At 47.3% G+C, this 18,011-nt stretch overlaps 2 non-coding genes across 2 annotated transcripts; both read left to right on the top strand.

Annotated features, from left to right (window-relative positions):
• The first annotated feature begins 1,357 nt into the window (after positions 1-1,357).
• trnat-cgu (transfer RNA threonine (anticodon CGU)) lies at positions 1,358-1,429 on the top strand. The gene has a single exon. It is a non-coding gene; the product is annotated as a tRNA-Thr (tRNA).
• An 11,007-nt stretch (positions 1,430-12,436) lies between these two features.
• On the top strand, positions 12,437-12,508 carry trnat-cgu (transfer RNA threonine (anticodon CGU)). Its single transcript has one exon. It is a non-coding gene; the product is annotated as a tRNA-Thr (tRNA).
• The last annotated feature ends 5,503 nt before the right edge of the window (positions 12,509-18,011 follow it).

The following is an 18,011-nucleotide window of genomic DNA, read 5'->3' as shown; positions in this document are numbered from 1 at the left end:
AAAAACAATCGCGTTCTTTCACCTCGATTCAATTTTTACTTTCTTATTTTTTATTTATTTTATTTTATTTTAGTATTATTTTTTGTGGCGCATTTCACACATTATCTGCACAACAGCACCCCCTGTCTAGTGTTGACCACGCTGCATTTCCCGCCACCGCGGTTTTCCCGCCACCGTCATCAAACGACTCATTTGACGTAATTCTCGCGATACCAGCAGTGGTTACGTATCGCCCGTGATGCTCTCCCAGTTTAATTGTTTTTCTCTGCAGGTTGATTTTTATATGACATTCTTTGTCGGGTTTTCATTGACTAAAATTAACGCAGATTTTTATTTAATTTATTAGTTTTATATGTTTGTGTGTTTGTGTGCATACATTAATCATGGGCATGAATATCATGGTACCTTTGGGACATTTTATTATTCGGTAGAACTGTTCTTCTTCCAGGTGGCATGATTGTACAGCATGATTTAATTACCTTCAAAAGAAGAATTGGGTACACAAGTCTGAATTCATTTCGGGGGGTTCTGATTCATACAGCGTGAACAGTATTCATTCAGGCTCAAACGTACAAAAACACACAAATGTTTTAATAAGTGGAGCTGAATGTCTTAACGTACGGAGGTCTGTTATATAGCTTGTTTTTATTGACTGAGTAGACCTGGTATTTCCGTTTTGCAGAATAAGGAAGTCCTTTTTTAAAGACGTTAATGAATGTTAATCAACATGTTTTCCTAATAATAATTATTCATTAATAAACCTTATTTTTTATTAATATAATAATATTTATAATAACGATAACAATTATATTATTGAAGTATATCTTTACTGTTATATCACATTCCTCTTGAATTTTTCAATTAATGTTAATGAACATATTTTCTTACTTCAAGAGAACCATCAAATCCACTTTTTATCAAATTAAATATTCTCAAATTTAAAGATTGGTTAACCTCAGACCTGCGTACACAATATACAAAGCAGCAAATAAGTCTTTGTCCCACAACATTCAGAACTTGTTCCAAATAAGACCAAATACTCATGACTTCAGAGGAATCCTTATGTTCAGCAAGTCAGTGGACAAATGTAAAATATCAGAGGATTACAGTCATAGGAGTTAGTGTGTGGAACACCTGTACACATGAAATCAGGAAAAGTACATCAATACAAAATAATAAATTGCATCAATATAGGAAATCTTCCTTTCAGTGACTGAGTTGTCTCATTGTGTCCTCATTTTTATACATCAAGAGCAAAATACCCCAATAAATTATTATTGGGATAACATGTTCATCAACGTTAATTGAACAATTCAAGAGCAATGTGATGTTACGGTATAGAAAGCTGTGCATGTGTGGCATGGTGGCCAAGTGGAAAGGCGTTGGTCTCGTAAACCAAAGATCATGGGTTCAATCCCCATCCATTCCTTTAGTACAGTGCTTAAAAACCTGTTTGGTTCTGTATTTGGGTGATCAAGTTGCTTTGAGTGGTGCAAACACTCTGCTCCCAATAACCAGAGACTTTAAACATGACTGTGGTGCAACAACATCACTATTGTTGGTGCTTTACTCAGTGTGAATATCAGTTTCGTTTACTCACAGGTTTATATATTTAACAGAATATAACACACGTTGTGAAGAGTCAAAGTGGACGATCCAAACAGGATATCTGACAACAGGAGACATTCACAAATGCATATTTACACTGATAATTCATATTAATGTTAATAATGACAAATTAAATAATTGGTTGAAACAATAAAGGGAAAGGAGAGTCTTCTAGTATGACAATCATTTTTGCAATTGTTCATCCAAACACTATGTTTCCAAAAAACAAACCCACAAACACACTCATGTAAAAGAAATTCATTGGACTAAAGTTTTAATGCGCCTGCAACGTGTTTATTAAAATTGTCTAATGTCTGCGACGGCATCTTCTCCCACGTCAGCGGACACCGGAGGCCTTGTGGGGTCTCCTGCGTCTGCGAACGGGGCGAGTAGACCTCGCATGTTTGCGTCAATACCTGCGTCGTGGCATTGTCCGAAACAGCGGTACCTGCTCCGTCTCATGGGTTCTATTTCACCTGACAACATCAGTGATGTCACTGATGTTGTCACTATTGGTGATGCTATACCTTGTTTATAGCATAATATCTGAACTGTGATGTCATTGTGAAGTCACCCTGCAATGTGATATCAACTGAAAGCTCATAACTGAAACAGATCAGTCATTTTGTTGTGACCATGTAACCAAGCGTGGATGCAACCCTTTCTCCACAGCGACTTTGGTAGAATAAGAAAAATCTTCTCTGTTAATTTAATCTTCTGTTTAATCTTCTGATTAGAAGCAAAGCAGTGTATAAACACACATCCATGCAGAGTGTGGTCATTAACAGAGAAAAGATCATTAACAGATAAAAATTTTCCATCACATTTTAAGTCAATATTATCATTTCAGAATAAACTTTGTCCAAACTAAATTCAAACCTAAATAAAGAGGAGGATTCTCACTCTTGGTCTCAGACTCTCGGGGCTCCACTGCATGTCAGAAAAGCTGTTATACCTCCTTCAGCACACTGATATGACAAGTTCAGCTGATGTTTCATCAGAAAGAGTCTTTCTACAATAAAAACCTCCAGGAAGTATTTCTTGGAAGTTTTCCAAGAAGGTCAAGATTCATTCATTACTGAATCATTAAATACTACACATGAATCAGAATCAGAATACTTTATTAATTTTTTAGGAGTCATCCATTTAAAACATATTTGCGAGTCGTTTTGTTGTGATCGTGTAACCAAGCATGCTGACGTGAGGAGTCGTGCGTAAAACGAGCAATTTTGCGCATATTACATTTAAACGCCGCCAAAGATGTTTTAAATGGATGAGGAATCATCCATTTAAAACATATTTGCGAGTCGTTTTGTTGTGATCGTGTAACCAAGCATGCTGACGTGAGGAGTCACGATTAATAGACCTCTCTGCATTGAATCATATCTGTTATTAACCTCTGTCTGTCTTCCACAGCATGTCTTTTATCCTGTCTTCCTTCTCGCACCCCAACCGGTCGCAGCAGATGGCCGCCCCTCCCTGAGCCTGGTTCTGCCGGAGGTTTCTTCCTGTTAAAAGGGAGTTTTTCCTTCCCACTGTCGCCAAAGTGCTTGCTCATAGGGGGTCATATGATTGTTGGGTTTTTCTCTGTATCTATGAAGCGCCTTGAGGCGACTTTTGTTGTGATTTGGCGCTATATAAATAAAATTGAATTGAATTGAATTGAATTGATCACAACGAGGAATTTTGCGCATATTACATTTAAACGCCGCCTGGTCGCGACAGATGGCCACCCCTTCCTGAGCTCGGTTCTGTCGGAGGTCTCCCCCCATTAAAGGGGGGTTTGTCCTCCCCGCTGTCGCCAACTGCTTGCTCATAGGGGATTTGGGGGCTTTTAAAAAAGGTTCACTGGCATCAAATTTAGGACTCAGCAAATGTGTAAATGGATGATTCCTCATTGAGGAATCATCCATTTAAAACATATTTGCGAGTCATTTTGTTGTGATCGTGTAACCAAGCATGCTGACGTGAGGAGTCGTGCGTAAAACGAGGAATTTTGCGCATATTACATTTAAACGCCACCAAAGATGTTTTAAATGGATGAGGAATCATCTATTTAAAACATCTTTGTGAGTCGTTTTGTTGTGATCGTGTAACCAAGCATGCTGACGAGAGGAGTCACAATTAAAATGAGGAATTTTGTGCATATTACATTTAAAGGTACGCCCCCATTAAAGGGGGTTTGTCCTCCCCGCTGTTGCCAAGTGCTTGCTCATAGGGGATTTGGGGGCTTTCAAAAAAGGTTCACTGGCATCAAATTTATGACTCAGCAAATGTGTAAATGGATGATTCCTCATCAAATGAGGAGTGATCCATTTAAAACATATTTGCGAGTCATTTTGTTGTGATTGTGTAACCAAGCATGCCGACGGAAGGAGTCGTGCGTAAAATGAGTAATTTTGTGCATATTACATTTAAATGCCGCCTGGTCGCGACAGATGGCCACCCCTTCCTGAGCCCGGTTCTGTCGGAGGTCCGCCCCCATTAAAGGGGGTTTTGTCCTCCCCGCTGTCGCCAACTGCTTGCTCATAGGGGATTTGGGGCTTTTAAAAAAGGTTCACTGGCATCAAATTTAGGACTCAGCAAATGTGTAAATTGATGATTCCTCATCAAATGAGGAATCATCCATTTAAAACATCTTTGCGAGTCATTTTGTTGTATATGATTATGATTTCTGTGACACTAAGTCAGACTCATTTGAACAATTAATAAAAAATTAATACAAAATATTTGAAAAAATAGATGTTTCATTGTTTCATATAGATTTCAAATTACATACCATTTGATGTCAACGTATGTTTCTTACATTTGCAGTGCTCGTGGTCTTATATTCTTATGATTCTGTTCATTTTATGAGTATATCCTTTTGCCTTGCTTCACATATTTGCTGCTGCTTGGTTAGCTTTAGTCATGCCAGCATCAGCACAGGTAGAGGCAGGTACCGATCGTGCGGCGATCGTGGCTCAAGAGTTGGGAGTTCGCCTTGTAATCGGAAGGTTGCCGGTTCGAGCCCCGGCTCGGACAGTCTACCGCCTACTGGTGTTGGCCCGAAGGGCCGATGGCGCGATATGACAGCCTCGCTTCTGTCAGCCTGCCCCAGGGCAGCTGTGGCTACAACTGTAGCTTGCCTCCACCAGCGTCTGAATGGGTGGATGACTGGGTGTGTAAAGCGCTTTGTGGTCCTTAGACGGCACTAGTAAAAGCGCTATACAAATACTATTTACCCATTAGAGAGATCACATGTAGCTTGTGTTTATGTTTGCAGTGACATCTGATTTACAAGCAGGGAGCAAAGGACACTGAGATGTTCAGGTGTTTTCTTTTTCTTCTTTTTTCTTTTGTCATTGCTCAGCCTTTTTACATTTTAAGGATGTTCAGCTGTTTTTCAACTTTGAAACTTCTGTGTAAACGTCAGCTTTTAACAGTTCTGCACTTTTGTTTTCAAGTGAAAAATTCTCTTTTTCAGCTTATTAAACATTTTTAACTTAACATTCAGCCATCTTTTTTCTTTTTTCTTTTTTTTTGAGGCAACAAGTTTGCATAGTTTCTTTTAAGTTCTGGAAACTAATTAGATTTTACAATGCAACAGCTACAGTCGCCCTGGGGAAATCGAGCAAGAGCAACCATCAGGGCCTTGCTGGGTCTGGACCGATTGGTCCAGTGGTTTGTAGAAAAATCTCATCAAAATGTGTGTCATTGATAACAATCACACACAAAACCAACAACAAGTATTGGGATGTAAAGTTTGTACAAATTACTGTTAAATGGAACACAGTTACAGATTGACTTCTCCCATTATTCTTTCAAAACAAAAGAAAAAACTGGACAGTCCAAGGAACTAAAATAGCTTCTGGGGCAGACAAAAGCACAAATGGTCTTAAAGCTACTTTGGAGTCGTGAAGAGGTTGAAAGGTCTGAAGCCATTCAGAGACCCGGTGATCTGCTGTCTGCTAAATGCTGTTTGTCACCTTTTACAAGCCGCCTGAGGGGAAAAGAAACAAACAAGGTTACTTCCAACTTAAATAAGGTGCTAAGATTCAGGAAAAGTATCTCTGTCTGTCGTTCTCTCTTCCTGCTGGAAGGCCCTGTGTCCTGAGAGCTTTTTAAATGTGTGCTGGGTTTTTCTTGATGAGGTAAAAATTTCTGTTTGAGGAAAGAGAAACAAAAGTAAGAGAGATGTGTATCGCAGCAAAATAACACACCAGCTCTGACAAACACTACTTACTGTAAAGGGAAATTGGTGTTAAAGCTTTATTTTTTAACCGGGACATTGTGTAACAGCAGTCTGGCGAGGAAGGAGTGGCTAGCAGGTCCCGCGGGCAAGTGGTGTGGAGGTTAGCCGGATAACTTGAAGTCAGTCAGTTAAATTAAACAACAGACCTTTATTCCTTGTCAGCAACATAAGACCATACAAGCCAGGTCTCCACGGCTCTACACTGTCCGTACATACATGTGCGGGGATTGGTAGTCGCCGCCGCCAGGCCGTTGCAATGGTGAGGTCTGTCCTGAGAACAGAACACGAGCACCATGTAATGGCTGCCCTGCTATACTCACACACCCCCTAGGAGACTCCCCCCCTAGTGGTGCTATAAAACAATAAGGGTTGTTACATCACCCACCCACCCCCCCCCCCGGCAATTAGAAGGGTGACCCCTCTCCCGCTACCCCCTTTCACTATACATAGCTACTTTAGGTAGTAAGCAGGCTGTGGAGGAATTGTTATACACCCTTACAGCATTGGTACAGTCAAAAAACAAAGTTAGTTCTTGAAGCAAACAATATAGAACACGCAGAGTTACTGGCTAGTCATCTTCTGGAGATGGTTCCAGACAAGGGAAACAGTCAAACATACAACACAACCGGTCCCTCAAATCAGTACAACAGAAAACAAACAAAGGCTCTCACGGGCCATGATGACGAGGGCTCAGTGGAACAGAACAAGTAATCACCCCTTATGAACAGAAAAAATTACAGCATGTACATGTATGAAACCAACCCTCAGTCAACATTGAGTCTGTCCGTATGATAACGGTTAGTCCACCTGGTAGCAGTCCAACCATCACTGACGATAGTGTTCCCTCTCGGCCGGTGGCGACGCAGAGACGCCCTCGGCGGGGTGCTCGCCTGCTCCGAAATCCCGTGAACACGGGAATGAGGGCTGTTCCCACATTTCAGTCTCATCCAGGCTCTCCTGGGCCGAAGTCCAGTGCCCTGAAGGAGATGCCGAGTCCCAGGAGTAAAACGGCTGAATGTTCACGACGTGGAAGACTCCTGCGTCTTCACCAGTGTCAATCTTGGCTAATCTGTAGTTGACCTCCCCCAGCTTCTGAGTAACCAGCTTGGCCGTGAAGCAAGATTGAGCGTCCAATCGATGATGAGCTTTGACTTTCACCAAGTCTCCGACTGCATAGGTCATCGGCCGGCGTCTCAGGTCGTAGTAGCGTTTCTGTCTAGCATGGCTGCGAGCCAGTGTCTCCCTGGCACGATCGTGGGCTTCTTGAAGTGACGCTTTAAGGGTCTCCGGATAGGGCATGGATGACTCCTCGCTCTCTCCAGACGGCTTTGTAAGCAAGTCAAGGGGTGTCTCCAGCTCCCTACCATACAACATCATAGCAGGGCTGAGTCCTGTACTCTCATGGGGGGCTGAGCGCAGCGCGAAACAGATTTGGGACATGAACTTATCCCACGACGCGTGCTTATCGCCCACGTATGCGTGAATGGCCGTTTTGAGAGTTCTGTTCACTCTTTCGGTCGCATTAGTTTGCGGATGATACGCCGTGGACCCAAGAGTGGAGAGAACAGATTCAAACAGCTCACTGACAAAAGGTGAGCCCCTGTCCGAAATAAGGTACCTAGGGGCCCCATGCCTAGCAAACACCTCGTTAATGAACTTACTGGCTGCCACTCGAGCCGTCGCATCCAGAACCGCACACACCTCGATCCACTTGGAGAAGTAGTCCACGAAGACCAGTATGTACGAGTTCCCCGAAGCGGTGCGAGGTAGTGGTCCGAGAAAATCGACCCCTGCGTATTCCCAGGGTCGCTGGGGCGAAATGGGGACCATGAAGCCCGCTGGCTTTCTTTGACTGGGTTTTGTGAGTTGACAGACTGGGCACTACAAGACATAGCGCTTAACGTCAGATGCCATCTTGGGCCAGTAAAACCTAGACTGCATTCTCGCTAGTGTCTTAGCAATCCCCAGGTGACCTGCCGTAGGGTGGTCATGATAATAACCGCACAGGGTACCCCGGAGAGCCGTAGGAGCATACAGCTTCAGCTCCTCCTGGGGCCAAAGATTGCGCCTATGTTTCGGGCCTGACATCAGCCACTTAAGGCTGTTGTGGTCAGTCAAGACCCTCACGTGAAGCCCTTCCACATAGGGTCGAAAGTGTTCTAAGGCCCAAATCACAGCCAGACATTCTTTTTCTGGCGTAGAGTATGGTTTCTCTGCCTTGTGAAGAGCTCGACTCGCGTAAGCGACCGCTACTTCCCTACCCTCTGCATCCTTCTGCATTAAGGCCGCCCCCAAGCCCAGGTCACATGCGTCCATATGGATGAAGAAAGGCCGGGAAAAGTCGGGGAGTGACAGGACAGGTGCTGTCGCGATACTCTGTTTCAGGAAGTCCACGGACTCCTGACACCTGTCATCCCACTGAAAGGTAACATCCTTCCTTGTCAGGGTGTGCAGAGGTTCTGCATGGCGAGCATATTCCTTTACGAATCTGCGGTAGTAACCCGTCAGACCGAGGAACTGCCGCACCTGTTTCATTGAGGACGGAGTTCTGAACTGCATCACAGCCTTGATTTTGTCGTCGTCCGGTTTAATGCCATCTGGGGTAACCCGGTAGCCCAGGAAGGTGAGCTCCTTCAGGCAGAACTGGCATTTCTTAAGCTTCAACGAGAGACCCGCAGACCTAAGTCTCTCAAGGACCTCCCGCAGGTCCAACAAATGCTGTTCGAGGGCAGGGGACACAACCACGATGTCGTCCAGATATACAGCACATGTCTTGTAAACAAGGCCGCTGAGGACGTTGTGCATCAGCCTCTGAAAGGTGGCTGGTGCGTTGCAGAGTCCGAAAGGGAGCACGCGAAACTGAAACAGCCCACAATGTGAAACAAAGGCTGTTTTAGGGCGTGAGTCCCCTGAGACCGGCACCTGCCAGTAACCCCTCGCCAGGTCCAATGTTGAAATGAATCGACCTCTCGCTAGGAAGTCGAGAGACTCATCGACCCGTGGTAAGGGGTATGAGTCCTTCCGAGTCACCTGGTTCAGCCCCCTAAAGTCCACACAGAACCATGGGTCAGCGCCCAGCCTGTTAACGATCACGACAGGCGCGGCCCAGGGGCTCATGGACGGTCCAATTATGCCATCTTCCAGCATTTTCTGGACCTGCTCTTCAATGAGTTGTTTCTTTGCAGGGGAGGTGCGGTATGGGGGGAGGTTAATAGGCCTCGCATCTCCCGTGTTCAGTTTAACATGTTCAGTTAAAGACGTGCGACCCAAATGACCATCAAACATACTGCTAAATTGTTCAAGGAGGACAACTAATAGTTCTCTCTGACTGTTAGGTTTGCCTCCAGAGCTTTGGTCTCCAGCGAGGGCTCTACCATGTCAAGCGTCATAATGACATTATCATCGCTCAACTGAGCAATTCTCCTCTTCATCCGCGCCTGGACATGGAATGTCGTCCATAACTACGGTTCTTGAGGGGATGTGGATTGTCAAAGAGGCCCTGCTCATAAAGTCCATCCCTAAGACAAAGGGGGACGACAAGTTGCGGATGACAGCAAACCGGTGATAAAACCTTTTGTTCAAGAACCCTATGGGCAGCCATGTAACACCTTCCGGGAGACAGCGAGCACCATCTACTTGGCTCACCGGTGGACCCATCCACTGGTGGGTCCTGTTGGGAGACAAGTTGTTCTCCAAAATGAGTTCAGCCCGCACAGAAGACAGGAATGCCCCTGTATCTAGCGTAGCGTTCACTGCCACTGAGTTGAAGTTAATTTTTCTTTCAGTGGAGTATTCCAGTGCGCTCCAGACTCTACATCTTCCATGTGCCCCACAATGCCTTGCACAATCTGGTGGGCATCATGTGGGCGAGGCATACTTTGCGAATGGGGGGAGGGCTGCCTCATTGAAATGTCCTCCCCCCCCCGGGGGTTTTCCCAACTGCTGACTGGCCGCACGAGCTGCCGGCAGTGACTCAAGCCCCTCTGCATCGGCCAGTTCCAGGCCCGGCGGTGGGCCTGGGAGAGGTCGGTGAGAGGTTGCCCTGGGTCTGGTAGCACCTCGTTCTTTTGGGGCAACCCAGGCGCAACTTGGGCACGTGCATGTGGTAAACCCCGGGTGGGAGCATTTAAAACAATGTGGTTCTCTCGCGCATGCAACACTAGGGGTTGAAGTAGGGGTTGAGTGGCCAACTGGCCCTAAGGCTGTGTGGAGCTCGTGCGCGCGAAGCAGTAGGTCCATAACCGACGGGACCGGTGTACCGTACAACGCAACCCGATACCTCTCCAATGAATATTTACATATGAGCTCGATCTGTTCATGCTCCGGCGGCGGGCACCTTAGCTTATTAAACTCACCGAGCATGTGAGCTACAAACGTTGGGAGGGGCTCCTCCGGTGATTGGACGCAATCGAGGATGCCCCGCCAAATGTGCTCTTGGTTATCAGCTGACACAAACACTGATTCAAAAAGTTGGTAAAAATGTGCCCATGTAGTAATGTGAGAGCTGAGGGCCCTAAACCATTTACTGGGCTCTCCCTTGAGGAAGTGAGGGAGCTCACTCAGAACCTGCGAGTTGGTTAGGCGCAGCGACGATCTGTAGCTGTCCACTGATTTGAGCCACTCCTCTGGTGACACTCCACCGTCACCAGCGGGTTGGGGGTTCTCTGAGGAGATGTTTGCTCCCCCGGTTCCCCTCTCGCGCCACCATCCAAGTGTTTCAGAAGGCTCTTTTGTAGCTCCAGCGAATCGTGTAAGCAGACTCGCATTTTCCCCACCTCTTCTTGCAAGCTTTCCACCTTAAGGTTGAGGTCATGAGGGGTAGAGCGAGGGATGATGTACTTTGTCAGGCTGGGAGCTTCAGCATCCGAGTCGCAGCCGTCTCCCTCGCTCCCTGTGTCTGGGTGGGACGCCATTTCAAAAGTATGGCCGAAACCACTCTCTCCCACAAAAGTTATGGCGAAGTGAAAAGCTCACACACAGTACCTAAGCATTAATATCAGTCAGACAGAGAGCGTCCGTGCACACTCCGATGCTTCAATGCTTCACACAAAACAACACGTCCCTCTGAATGAACACTGAGTAAAAGTCACTGTACCCTTAGCCTTAGCTTTAGCGCCACCGATGTCGTAACGGTCCAATAGCACTGAGTTGGCGGTCCGACGGACCGTACAGCTACTCACGGAGTACTCTCCCTCGGCAGGCAAGCGTGTCAAGCGATGGGTCGGTGCTCCTCCGTGCCTGCAAATATTGTTGAAATCGTGGGGAGTCGGCTCCTTCACGGCGTCCTATTGGCCCGGCCAATGCAGCCAGATGAAGAGAAAAAAAAAACACGCCACCTCAGCCGAAGTGTCGATCGTTGAAAAACACGGGAAAAATATCCGAGCCCACCGTCTGTCGGTCCAGATGACGATGAAGATTCAGAGAACAATGTTCGGGCGCCACTTTGTAACAGCAGTCTGGCGAGGAAGGAGCGGCTAGCAGGTCCCGCGGGCATGTGGTGTGGAGGTTAGCCGGATAACTCGAAGCCAGTCAGTTAAATTAAACAACAGACCTTTATTCCTTGTCAGCAACATAAGACCATACAAGCCAGGTCTCCACGGCTCTACACTGTCCGTACATATATGTGCGGGGATCGGTAGTCGCCACCGCCAGGCCGTTGCAATGGTGAGGTCTGTCCTGAGAACAGAACACGAGCACCATGTAATGGCTGCCCTGCTATATTCACACACCCCCTAGGAGACTCCCCCCCTAGTGGTGCTATAAAACAATAAGGGTTGTTACAATTGTTTCAGGTGAAACGGAAGAATGATGGCTGGAAATGTTTTTAATCATGAAATAAAAATATTTTATGTTTCAGTACACTCCTGGTGACAGTTTGGCCTCACGTTTTATGGCTGTAGTAACAAGAATACACACTTTTATTTTCTGTTTATGATTTTTCTTCTCATGTAACAAGGTTAGATTTGCTGCTGAATGTTTGACTTTGTTGTTGTTTTTATATTAATTTAAAGAAAAAGTTTGTGCGCCGTTCAGGAAATATAAGTAAATAAATACACAGACTGTATGACACAAAAAATAACAAAGCTAGATGCTACGGCATCATGGCCTTGGACTCATTTTTACAACTTTTTAATAGGAAAAAATTTTATTTATAGGAATTTTATTTAAAAAATGTTTGACATTTGTGAAAATGTAATTTTTCCTTTATTCTTCTTTTTTTTTTTTTTTTACATTTGTTTTGGTTTTTATTGACTTTTGAGTCAAAAGTCTCCAGATGCAGACGTTTGGTTTCCTGGTATTTCAAGACATTAATGCAATGAAGCAGGCGCCTTGAGGCGACTGCTGTTGTGATTTGGCGCTATATAAATAAAATTGAATTAAACTGAATTAGAAAAAAACTGGATGAAAGATTTTGAAGATACACTAAATCTAAAATTGAAAGTTTGACCTGATGGTGGGGCTAGAGAAAAGGTTACGTCATCACCAAAAACCAATAGGTTGTCAGTAATCTTGAAAAGATTTTAATGCAAACTTTCCACCTTTCCAATACATCTATTCTAAATTAAAAGTTTGGCCTGATGGTGGCCGTAGTGTGGCATGGTGGCCAAGTGGCAAGGTGTTGGTCTCGTAAACCAAAGATCATGGGTTCAATCCCCATCTGTGCCTTTAGTACCAGCTTAAAATCTACAGTGATTAAAAGTCTGTTTGATTCTGTATGTGGGTGAACAAGTTGATTTGAGTGTGGCAAATCTTTGGATATGACTCTGGTGACACAACATGTCTATTGTTAGTGCTTTACTCAGTGTGAGTCTCAGTTTCTTTTACTCACAGGTTTATATATTTAACAGAATATAACACATTATGAAGAGTCAAAGTGGACAATCCAAACAGGATATCTGACAACAGGAGACATTCACAAATGCATATTTACACTGATAATTCATATTAATGTTAATATTAGAAATTTTAAAAAATTGTTTTAAATAAATGGAAATGAGAGTCTTCCAGTGGGACGATCATTTTTCATTCATTCAGTCAAATCATTTGGGATTAACCCTTGTGCGCCCGCCTGTTCTCGGGGGGTGGGTCGTGGTGCCCCCCGAGGGGCGTGTGTGTTATTATTACGATGACGACGACGATGATGATGATGATGATGATGGTGGTGATGGTAGTGATGGTGGTGGGGGGTCTTGGTGACCCCCTCGGGGCATATGTGTTATGACGATGATAGGGTGGGGGGGGGTCGCTAGGACCCCCTCGGGGCATATGTGTTATGACGATGATAGGGTGGGGGCGGTGGTTGGGGTCGCTAGGACCCCCGAGGGGCGCTTGTGTTATTACGACATCGGTGGCATCTGGGGAGACGCGGTGCGGGAAGCAGCGCAGTTGGGACAGTACGTGACGGCGCAGTTGGTGCACATGTACACTCGGCACTCGTGGCACAGGATCTTGGTCTTGACGTCTTTGCTCCTGCGACACACGCGGCACCTTCGCCTCTTGACCGGAGAGGAGTCGCATGGCGTAGGGGTGGCGGTACGAGTAGTACGAGCATTGGCATCGGCATCATCGGCCTCGGTGATAGTACCTCGGGCCGCGACTCGGCCTCTTCCTCCTCCTCCTCCTCCTCCTCCTCCTCCTCCTCGTCCTCCTCCTCCTCCTCCTCACGCTAACGCCCTGGCTTCGAGCATGGGGAGCGCGAGCCCTTTGCCCAGTCGCTCGAGGAAGAGCCGTTGTTTGTTGAGCTTGCCCGCCATCCAGTCGGGGTGAATTTCCCTCCAGAGCACGAACGCGTTGTAGGCCGCGACGTCGACCATGTTGTGGAAAAGGGCCACGGGCCACGTGCAGGTCTTTCTCCTGCAGCTGTACGTGCTCATGACCTTGTCCAGGTTGTCGACGCCTCCCTTGGTGTGGTTGTAATGCAGCACCAAGGGCGGTTTTGCGCTGCCGCTGCTGCTGCTGCTGCTGCTTCTGTTGCTGCTGGTGTTGCTGTTGCTGATGCGGCGGCTAGGCCGGGGCTCGGGGCCGAAGCGATGGTGGTGGTGGTGGTGGTAGCGGTAGCGAGGAGCGGTGGTGAGGAGCAGCACGTTCTTGTTCTTCTTGGCCACGTAGGAGAGGATGATCGTGTCAGGCCCTCTTCCTCCTCCTCGTCCTCCTCGTCCCGCGGAGCCGCCAAGTACTATGGATTCGACGGAGCCCACGGCCCTGCCCTTGACGCAGCGCAGCTCTCTGGGGATCTCGGGTCTGTTTGATCGCAGAGTGACCAGCACGGTGTGGCCTCTTTCGCGATAGAGCCTGTCGGCGAGCTCGCGCGAGGTGAAAAAGTTGTCGCACGTGACGTTGTGTCCCGGCGTCAATCCCTCGGTGAGGTCCACGACCACTCGAGTGGCCAGGTGCTTTTCGGGAGGGCCGCGCTTGTTGGACTTGCCGGTGTAGACTTGCATCTTCAACGCGTAGCTGGAACGCGCGTCACACGCCACCCATATCTTGATCCCGTACCTGGCCAGTTTGCTGGGCATGTACTGTCTGAACAGACACCTTCCTGATGGCGAGGGAGAGAGAGGGAGAGGGAGAGAGAGAGAGAGACGTGAGTTTGAGAGAGAACACACGTGCAAGCGTGGAAGATAAGGTCACGTAAAAGCACAAACGCAGAACCCGACAACGACAATAGCAGAAAGCTAGTGTTGTCGTCGTTCCCGCTCCTCTTCCTCCTCTCATCCGCACGCAACACACACACCACATACCTCTGAACGGCACCAGTCTCTCGTCGCACATGCAAGCATGGAAGATAAAGTCGTGTAAAAGCACAAACAAGAACCCAACAATGACAATAGCAGAAAGCTAGTGTTGTCGTCGTTCCCGCTCCTCTTCCTCCTCTCATCTGCACGCAACACACACACACACACACACACCACGTACCTCTGAACGGCACCAGTCTCTCGTCGACGGTGACCTGGGCGGTACATGGTGGGCAACCTCACACACCACTCGTCCCACACGGCTCTGATGGGGGCCAGTTTGTCGTAGCTATCGCCGCCGTGGCCGCCTCACCTGGCTCGTCTGGTCTCTCTGTCATCGAAGCGCAGCGCGCTCGAGTAGGCTCGAAAGGTCTTGAGCGGCATCGTGGCTCTGAACACGGACCTGCCGCTCTCGGCGTCCCACAGGCTCTCGCAGGCCTCTCCCCGGGACCTGTACACGCCGGCGAGCACGGAACTCAACGCAGCCCATGGGTTTCCATCCGTCGATGGCGGGCCTGTGCCTGTCCGCTTCCAGGTTGGTCATGGCGATCACCGAGTCCTCTATCTCTGGCGGAAAGTAGGCCATGAACGAGGAGGCCTCGTCTCGTGCCGCCGCCATGGCCTCTTCGGTGGGGCCTCGTCCTCACGGGTCGAGGTCGTCGAGGTCGTCGAGGTCGCCGAGGTCGCCGTTGTCGTCGCCGTTGTCATCGTCTTCTTCCTCCTCTTCGTCGTCGTCTTCTTCCTCCTCTTCGTCGTCTTCTTCTTCCTCCTCTTCGTTGTCTTCTTCTTCCTCCTCTTCATCGTCTTCTTCTTCTTCTTCATAGTCTTTGTCTTCATAGTCTTCATCTTCTTCTTCATCGTCATCGTCGTCATAATCGTCGGCTACATCTGTGTCGCGAGTTTCACCGACATCGCCATGCCCGCGATCGCGCCCAAGATCATCAACGCCACCTGAAGCACGGCCGGCGTCCTCTCGCCAAAGCTCCGAAACCCCCGGCCCGCAGTCGACGTCTTCTTTGTCTTCTTTGTCTGCTGCTTCTTCTTCTGTGTCTTTGTCTTCTTCTCTGCCTTTCGGCTCGCCTTGCGAGCCATCAGCCTGGCATAATTGCAACCGAATTTCTTGGCCGTGCTCACATAGGCCGCGCACACGGCCCGGGAACCCATGGTCCGCTACCTCATCGTTTTCGCCCTCCTGCTCCTCCGAGCAGCGCTCCTCCTCTGCGAGCATTCGGGCTGTCGAGTCGTTATCCTCCTCGGCCTCTTCCTCTTCTTCCTCCTCCTCCGAGTTCTCCTGTTGTTGCTGTTGTTGTTGCTGCTGCTGCTGCTCTTGGTCTTCCTCGACCCCTAGCCCTCGATAGCGAAACGTGGCTGGTCGCAACAACGGAGCGACCGTAGCCCACCCCGCGTACGCCAAACGCGCTGGTGATGGTGATGGCGAGCGGGAGGAGGAGGACGACGATGACGCCGCCGGCGAAAGCGGTCCACCTGTACCGACCTTAGTGCTCTTTGGCTCCCACGGTCTAGTGCGTGACATTGTCTTCTTCGTCTTCTTCTTTCTCATTGGCACCTTGTTGTTGTTGTTGTACAGCACGCGCCCGGACACCACCTCTGTAACCAAACCCCAACACGCTTAGTACCCGCCATCCACGCTCTTATCATCTCGCCGCGCGACACGCTGTGCTTTCGCCAGGGTGTTTCTCGACCACCCCTCTCTCTCTCTCCCTCTCCCATCCCCTCGGGGGATCTCGCGACCCCAACCGCCTCCCTCCCTCCACAGGGGACCCGCATCCCCCGACCCCGCCGCTCTCCCCCTGGCGGGTGCATCAGGGTTAAATCTTTCTATATTACGAGGTTTAGAGGGTTCTTTGGACAATACGTATTCAAGATTAATGATCATAATTATAATATCTAAAGTCTAAATTGAATTGAAATAAATCAATCTTGAATCAGAACCTTTTGAATCAGAATTGAATAATTTTTTAGAAATCAGTGGCGACACCCAGCCCGAATCCCAATATCTGAACGGAGTAACCTTAAATGTAAAAAAAGTAAATGAATAAATGATTTGACTGCATCATTGTGTATTTGAGTTATGACCAGTGATGGGAATAACGGCATTACAAGTAGCGGCGTTACTAACGGCGTTACTTTTTCAGTAACGAGTAATCTAACTAATTACTATTCCTATCGTTACAACATCGTTACAGTTACTAACAAGAAAATGCGGTCCGTTACTATTTTTCAACAAACAGAAGGTTGAAGCTGTGTTCAGCTTACCGCATCTTATATCAGTTGCACGGAAGTAGCTGTAAGTAATCTGGACGCTACAGCTTTAAGCAGCTGCGCGCGCTCCCGCAGACGGTAATCACGATTACTGTCTAGCACAACACCTGGAGCTAAGGGGGCAAAACGATCGCATGAGTGCTGCTGTTTGACTGAGGAAGAATAAAGTAGTCGTGGTAAGCCAATCACATGACCACTTAAAGACAAAACAACAAGATGATACATACCAGTTTTTAAATTGTGTTGAGAGGCCACGTAAAACCAGAGTCATGATAAACAATATGTACGCGTGTTTTTCCTCAATAGTTTCGTCACGTTTACTGTCCAAGGACAGCGCAGCAAGCGCTCTCTGCTTATGAGCAAAAAAAAAAACAAAACAGGGGAAGTTTTAGGAGTGACGGCGAGAGAGAGAGAGAGAGAGAGCAGAAAAAGAGGGAGAGCAAGTTTTGAGATGTGAGAGATTTGTGTTGTTTAGCGTGTTTGGTGTGTAGTTGATGTGTTATCTTGTGTAGTTAGTGTGTAGTGTTGTGGATAGTTTTGTGCTGTGTGTCAGGACAATGAGGTGACTGCTGTCTCCGGGTAGAAAAAGGAGTGATACACCTGCTGCTGTCAGACCTGCAGGTATCAGGCTGTCATGTTCTCCATTATAGTGGACAGAAATTATTTTCTTGGAGTGGCACAAATAATTTGTGTGGCATCTTATTGAATGCAGAACAGCTGATGATTTTTAAAGTAATGCAATAGTTACTTTTCAAGTAAATAATTACTTTTAGAATATTGTAACTCAGTTACTAACTCAGTTACTTTTTTGAAGAAGTAACTAGTAACTATAATTAATTACTTTTTCAAAGTAACTTGCCCAACACTGGTTATGACCCAAACTCTCTATCAACTTTGTGAATGAATTCACGTCCCCCTGTGACCTCATAATTACGCCACAGTTCAGATGGCATGAATGGGTCATGAGGTCACACCAATACTGACAACAGCAGTGATATCACTAAAGTTGCCAGGTGAGTCCATAAATAGGACCCGTGACGCGGAGCAGGTCACGTGTACTGACAATGCCGTGTGGACACAGACGCAGATATGCGAGGTCTTCTCGCCCCGCTCGCAGACGCAGGAGACCCCACAAGGCCTCCGGTGTCCGC

Source organism: Perissodus microlepis, chromosome 3, assembly GCF_051167445.1.
Source record: "Perissodus microlepis isolate ML-2025 ecotype Zambia chromosome 3, ASM5116744v1, whole genome shotgun sequence".
In the NCBI taxonomy this organism is placed as follows: Eukaryota; Metazoa; Chordata; class Actinopteri; order Cichliformes; family Cichlidae; genus Perissodus; species Perissodus microlepis.
Note: the sequence above shows the minus strand (reverse complement) of the source record. Positions and strands in the feature narration are given on the sequence as shown.